At 39.0% G+C, this 7,505-nt stretch overlaps 1 long non-coding RNA gene across 1 annotated transcript; it reads left to right on the top strand.

Moving 5' to 3' along the window:
- The first annotated feature begins 464 nt into the window (after positions 1 to 464).
- LOC138973197 (uncharacterized) lies at positions 465 to 6,998 on the top strand. The gene is made up of 3 exons (XR_011457915.1): positions 465 to 959; positions 1,771 to 1,895; positions 3,212 to 6,998. It is a non-coding gene; the product is annotated as an uncharacterized lncRNA (long non-coding RNA).
- The last annotated feature ends 507 nt before the right edge of the window (positions 6,999 to 7,505 follow it).

Genomic DNA, 7,505 nt, shown 5'->3' with positions numbered 1-7,505 from the left:
GTGTTTAAGTGAAATCAGCCACCTGCACTTATGGCAGAATAACCGAGGTCTTTTACGTGCCACAGTGGTGGCATGGGGTGGGACATGGATACCGTCTCCAAGTCTGCACATAAAGCTGATTTGTGTATGTCCCCGCTCGGATTCGAACCCGTGTCCCGCGGATCGTAATTCGAGTGCTCTATCAATTGAGTTACCAGCTACCAAGAATCCCATTGGCAAGCATCTGACGTCATCCCATTGGCAAGCATCTGACGTCATCCCATTGGCAAGCATCTGACGTCATCCCATTGGCAAGCATCTGACGTCATCCCATTGGCAAGCATCTGACGTCATCCCATTGGCAAGCATCTGACGTCATCCCGTTGGCAAGCACCTGACGTCATCCCATTGGCAAGCATCTGATGTCATCCCATTGGCAAGCATCTGACGTCATCCCATTGGCGTTCTTTGTTATGCTTCCCTGTAGTGGAATGCATGAATGGAGACTATCAAGCTAGTTGGGAACTAAATCCAAAGTTCGAAACTATCGCTCTAGTGCGCAATGCATGGCACGATATTTTCAAATGTTCCGACCTAAGTTGGTGACTAACTTGCCTAAATTTGGTCCTCCTCCGAGGAGGACCAAATTCCTTAGTTTCGAACTATTGCAAAAATACAAATGGCGGCCGCCATGACAGTCTTTGATTTTGCTGTACAAAAAAATCAAATATTCGGCAGTCCGACGCATGAACCAAAGAATGATGTCGACAAAGAAGTTGAAACATTGATTGCGCTTTGGAGGGGGTTCAAATACAAGTCGTGAAGTGACCGGCACAGCTGATTTGGGACACGATCTACCTTGAGTCGGGAGATTTGCTATGAACATTGACTAAATTTCCACTTTTTACATCAGCGACTGTACAAATTTGACTTGTACATCTTCCTGTCGCTGATTTTAATCGGTTTGGATCATCCAACAGGTAAGAGCAAGATTCATCCGTTGTGTGCGTGAATTTTGTGTGTCCCACGGTGTGTGTACGTGTGTTCGTTTGTGCGCCTCGGTGTGTGAGTGTGTGTCAGATTATATTGCAATAATACATTTGTTAGAAAGTGAGAGCAAGGGTAGATCTAGATCTATGGGCCAGGCAGTACTGTCTGAGTGTCTCCGAAACCGTGTTCAGTGTCATAGGAAAATAGGCCTACGAGCCATTGTGTAGTGGTGACGATGAAAGATACAGTTGTTGTTTTTCTGACAGTGACATTGACAATGAACGATCGTCAATGCATCAATGATTATGCACAGCAGCATCGGTTTCTTCGGAACTGTGCACTGTTGACTGAATTTCCCACGGTGGAGCAATGAACAGTAGACACTAAAAGTAAAACAAAGCTAATCTAATGCATTGAAGCATCGCTGTAGATCTATCTCATTCAACTAACAATATAATGCAGTGAATGGCAAATCTATCTCTGAATGAACTGTTGTGTATCCTTATTTGCTGTAAATGTCCTGGCTCACACTGCACTCCCAACATTAGAAGTATGTTTTCTAAGCTGAATGCATGTATAATTTGATATAGTAAGTGTGTAAAGCCAAGAGTTATTCAACAATGACTTATTTTTCTGTTTAAATACTTGATATTTACTCTGCATGAACAGAGTCAGAGGTAAATGCTGCTGGATAAACTATGATTGTGAAAGAGGGAATAAAAGAATCAATGAGTGAGTGGTTTAATTATAATACAGTTATTATTTATTGTTAATTAATTATTTTATGGTGTGTTTTTTCAGGCCTCCTAAGAAACCAGAGATGATGTGTGATGAAGTGTTCATACAGCTCTTGCATTCAGATAAATATGGATTCTGGAGAGGATTCAGACTGAGTGGACATGCTGCTTTACAGACTACCATGAAGAGTAAGTCACACATTTCTGTACCACTACCAAGTACCTGTTGTAAAATTGATTTATGATATATGTAAATTGGCACTGGTGATAGTAGTTTGAAGCTGTGTAGATGTTTTTGGCAGACTTTTGTACGTTGTGTTGTAAAGAGATCTGCGTTTCACATTAGATGCACTTACAATCTAGATAGATACATTCAGCTATGTCAACACTTGTTACATCTGAATCTGAGAGTAGTGGCAGGAGATGCAAGTTTATTGACACAAAAACATTACGGCTTTGTATAAAATAAATTCTTACATCTGTATGTATCCTTGCATAGTACAATTTGTACTATTTATACAAAATGGTACATAAAGCTTGGTTTTAGTTCTCTTTCTCTTCTCAAATCCTTTGCCACTATTCTTAAAGTAAATTACACAGTGTGAATGAACTAATGCAGCACAGGAAAGTAAAACAAAATTGCAAGATAAAATGAAATCATTACTAATTTACTGGAATTATTTTAAAGCACATACAGTTATTCTTCCCTTGGCTCACCATCCTAGATCTTGCCAGGCTTTTACATGGAATAAGAATGAATCTGTTCACTCGGATACTTCTACATTCAACACCCTGGCTTCTTCCTGCTCAGAGTTAGATTTTGTTGTGGAAACCACTCTCAGATTAACAAAAATGTTACTTCTTTACTTCTGCGAGTGACTTTTGAGAAATTCGTTCATAAACAAAATTCAACTATGCACATGAAGCAGTCACTGACTGTCAGGGTGTCAATATTTTATGTGTCTGGGTGAAGTTATGTTCCTATCCCATTTACAACTGGCCAGATCTGAAATGGCCAAAATCAATGGGATCAACACACATCCCCAGAATCTTCATCACTGGAAAATGTGGTGGGTTGAATGTATTTTAATAAAAAGGCTGACAGGCGAGTGCTTTGGATCCTGAAAGTTCTGTTTTGGACTGAAATCGAGACACATTTCCCAATGAAACTCAAACTGTATAGTGTTGATGCTGAAGAGCGAAAGTGTGTGGGTTGAGGGCACACTTGTTTTTGACTAAAATCGAGAAACATTTCTGCCGAGCACAAAGTTCATACACGCACAGATTTTTTTAATAGTTTAGATTACAATATCACACACACCATCCCCGATCCCAATGGTCATGTGAAGAGCAAGTGCTTCCTCACCCCCCCCCCCCCCACACACACACACACTGCTCAACACGTACACACCTTCTCCCCCCAACACACACCCTCCCCTCGCTAACCAAAACCCAACCCCGTGAATACTGAACTTGCTCAGTTATATGTTTTCTTTATTTTTCAGGAAGGACCGCTACATTAAGGGAAGGCTGTTTGCACCTTGGTTCCTGGGTTCGCTGGGGACGATGATCAAATTCAGAGTACCATCACAATTCTGTGCTTTTCCATCTGATTCGGTTGAGAATGCTTGCAGAGGTTTCTACACTACCCGTCATAAAAAAGTAGGCAGATGCGTTTGAGGGCAGATCTTACTGATGAGGCTGTTGATTGAAAAACCAAGTATATGACTGAAAAGGCCATTAATTTCCCTACTTTATTCAGAAACAAAATTGGGTTTTCATGACGTAGTGTCTATGCAGTGAAACCTGCAACACAGACACCCCTCCCCCCCCCTCCCACAAATCAAATTAACAAAATCAAGCTTCCCGTGTTAAAATCAACAACACAAATCAGAACAACGAAACCGAAACATGTTTTGCATGTCATTAGACAGAACAATCAAATCTTTATCCAAAACAGTCCGTTTTGTTCACATATATCTTGTCTAACATGAACGCTATGGCATGCTGAGCGTGTAGTTGTCAATCCTCTCAGTTTTTGAAGTCGTTTTAGCGGGTAATGAGACCAAAAATGGTACATTTCAGAACTCCTCAACGCATTGTCTTAAAACTGTCAGTGATTTGTGCTAACACACGTCGTTAAGTACAAAAATGAGACCAAAAAATGGTACATTTCAGTAACTCCTCAACGCATTGTCTTAAAACTTGTCAGTGATTTGTGCTAACACACGTCGTTAAGTACAAAAATGAGACCAAAAAATGGTACATTTCAGTAACTCCTCAACGCATTGTCTTAAAACTTGTCAGTGATTTGGGCTAACACATGTCGTAAAGTACACACGGAATCTCAAGTCATGTGAGATATTAGTTCTGCTGTTGCGCGACATGCCAGAACGAATGTTAAAAATAAAAATGTACCCTGTCCAATGAACTGAATTTGTAAAAAAAATTAGCATGCATTAAGAAAAATGAAAGCTTCAATTTACCTTTAATTTCATACATTTTCAACTATGACTCTTCACAGCGCACTTGTACGCACACACACATTCTTGGAAAATGCTCTTTCAAGAGCCATGCCCATGATCAGTTAAGCGTGTCAGCCGTGAGCTTTTCTAGGGGTAGGCCTACATTTGCGCTCAGCGCTCTGAATGAGGCAAAATATTAATGTTCGCGTTGAAATCCTCATACCGCCAATGTCTGATAAAATATGTACATGAAATTTAATTGTGTGACGCATCTGTTATTGTTCTTGAAGATAACAACAAATTAATTGTTTTTCAATGAGTCAGCGAAGACCTACCATCAATTCAAGAACTCTTTCTGGCATGTCAATTAACAGCAGACTAATGTCTCAAATGACTTTAAAATCCGTATGAACTTTCCCACATGTGTTACTACTGTTAGCACAAATCACCGCAACGTTGAAGGCAATGCGTTGAGGAGTTACGAAAACGTACCGGTTTTTGTCTCATTACCCACTAAAACTGCCTTTTACAGCTTCTCAGAGGAATGACACCTACACAAATCAACATGCCTTAATGTCAGTGTTAGACCAGATATATGTGAACAAAACTGACTGATTTGGATGCAGATTTGATTGTTTTTTCTATTGACGTGCAGAAGATGTTCTGACTTTTGTGCTCTATTTCAAAAAATAAATTCCAAATTCGGCGGTCGATTCACTAAAACGAAGTTTGACCATGAACGGTATCAATACTTACTTAATTTAAACCCTCCAGACTTTTAGCTTTTATATTATCTGAATGTCTGAGTATACACCCCCTAGATCATCGGTGACCTGAAGAAAGCAGTTATATACTCATAGACAGACGCGTGTGAAGCATGTTTAAATGTGGAGTACGCTCATTTAAAAAAAAAATACACCAAGTTTGTTTGAGAATACTCCAAGTCCAAAACAGGGATTCCCAGGTCTGAATGTTGATTAAGGTATACTTTTGTGATTCGAATTGCCCCGAATGTTACAATCTTGAGCGCTTAGATCGGGCAAGTTTGGCTACCGCTCAATTTTAAAACCCGTACTGTGAGTCGATCCCCAAAATTGGGAACTTAATTTAAAATTGCACAAAAGTCAGCCTATTTGATCTTCAAAATTGTCACTTTGTAGAAGGGTCATGCATAGGCTGAAGTTTATGTCCACAAATGTAGGTTATTAACTTGTTGTGGGTTGCATTGTTTTTGGGTCAACCTGTATTTGTTTTTTTTTTAATAAACGGCCTCATCATAAAGATTTGCCCTCAAACGGATCTGCCTACTTTTTATGACGAGTATTATAGTTGGCTCAGTGGCTAAAGAAACATTCTACAGGATGAATAAACAAACAAACAAATCTCATGATTCTCTGTGTTTTAATGTGTGTGTGTGTGTGTTTTGGGGAGTTTGTTTTGGTTTTTAGTGAGAGGATGGCTGGTGGTTTGGATGGGGTGAAAAGCTGAGTGACACTGTGATTGTGGATAATTAAATTGTTGTTGCTGCTGTCAGTTTCAAGGCACCGTTCTTCTTGCAAACGCCAAGTTTGGCTTACTATTTTATATCTGCATGGGCTCTTACATGAGGTTAGGCCATCTATACACTTTGATACATACCAAACATTTACATTCTGACTGGGTCATGTGCAAAGTTGGAATGTTTGAATGAATACATTTTGCGGATTGATGCCAGTAGAAGTTAAACAAATTAATTGATCAAACATTCCAACACTTCAAAGTAAACACACGTGTTTTTGACAGCTGGTATATGTTAAAGTGGAGGGATGGTTTCATTCCACGTGAAGCCTGCATGCCACATCTAAGACGTTGAGCGAAATCGTTTACACAAAATATGCAATCATTGTTTATCATCATTTAAATTAAAACGTTCATACACAATGACACAACAAATGTTGTCGGAAACTCAAAAGAACACATGAAAGAATAAAAGATGATCAATGCAGCAAAACGCGCCACTTGTACAGAGTGGGTTACAATTTCATGTTTGTTTAATTTAGCCTTCACATTTCCCTTATCATATCTTATATTTTAACATCGTTCTGTTCTTGTCAGCTTGAAATGTTTGCAGTTTTTACTCACGAAACAGGTTAGTCTTCTGAAGTCAGTGCAACATCAAAGCTAAAATTTCACACATGAGATGCATTTTGATGATCAGCTCTACCATACCGAAGCAATGCATTTAAACTGGCGCAGATTAATTTTCAAATGATGTTTAAGCAACAGCTAGCTTCCTTATAGACAGAGTGTCTAAGTTACAAAATATAGTCATCTCAGTATCCAACTTCATTACCTCTGTTTCTTTGCTTGCTTAGAAGAACTTCTCAGAGTGTTTGCGGCATTCATCAAACAAGATCATACACATTAAAATATTGTCACTTCCTACTCATTGAATAATGTATTCATTGTATCTAATTATTCATGTTAAAGACCAGCACAAAATTGCAATCATTTAAATATGTCACTGACATAAAGTATTCTACCCGATCTGGAAAAAAGGAAGAAAATCATAAGTGCATGATTCAAATCACTGATGATGTCTTGTAATTCGGTAGTGTTTCCAGTTAATCTTTTCTCTTTACATCTCACAATTCTTTTACTAGTTTATTTTGTAAGTAGAACACCAGGCCAAAACATTGTTGGCTCCTTTTGTATGACATCACACATTTTCAAGGATTTGCTTGCTAACTTGCTTGTTTCTTAATTTGTTTAATGATCGCTCCAAATTACATTCCTTCCTTTATCTGGCACTCTTGTTCTCAACTTTGTCCCTCCCTCTTAGCGGTTTAGAGAGAGAGGGAGAGAGTGAGTGTGTGTGTGTGTGTGTGTGTGTGTGTGTGTGTGTGTTAGTGTGTGCATATGCCTGTGTGTGTGTGAGAGAGATAGAGACTGAGAGAAAGAAAGAGAGAGAGTTGATCTATTGTCTTGATTCCCTCATTCAATTTTCTTTTGTTGTATAGTGTAGAACTTAGACAGCTTCGTGACATACCTGTGGTGCGGTTTTATGGTCGTTTAACTCTCCATCGGTGAACCATGCAATTATTTCTCTTCAACGATTACTCGGTCTCTACTGACAACTCTAAACTCCACAAAACACGATTTTTTTCAGTTCAGAAATGTCAGTTTCGCTCCCATAAATTGAAACACAAACTTAAATACATCCATACATCATTGTCTGTTACAAAGTTCCAGCTTTGCTTTAAAATGCACAATCAGTATGAGGGACACGGACTTTTTCCCAGTACATACCGACTGAGCCATCACTCAAATCTTCGACGACACTGACTCAGCCTAT

The sequence above is a fragment of the Littorina saxatilis genome, linkage group LG8, assembly GCF_037325665.1.
Source record: "Littorina saxatilis isolate snail1 linkage group LG8, US_GU_Lsax_2.0, whole genome shotgun sequence".
Lineage (NCBI taxonomy): Eukaryota > Metazoa > Mollusca > Gastropoda > Littorinimorpha > Littorinidae > Littorina > Littorina saxatilis.
This window is presented reverse-complemented; position numbering and strand designations above follow the sequence as displayed.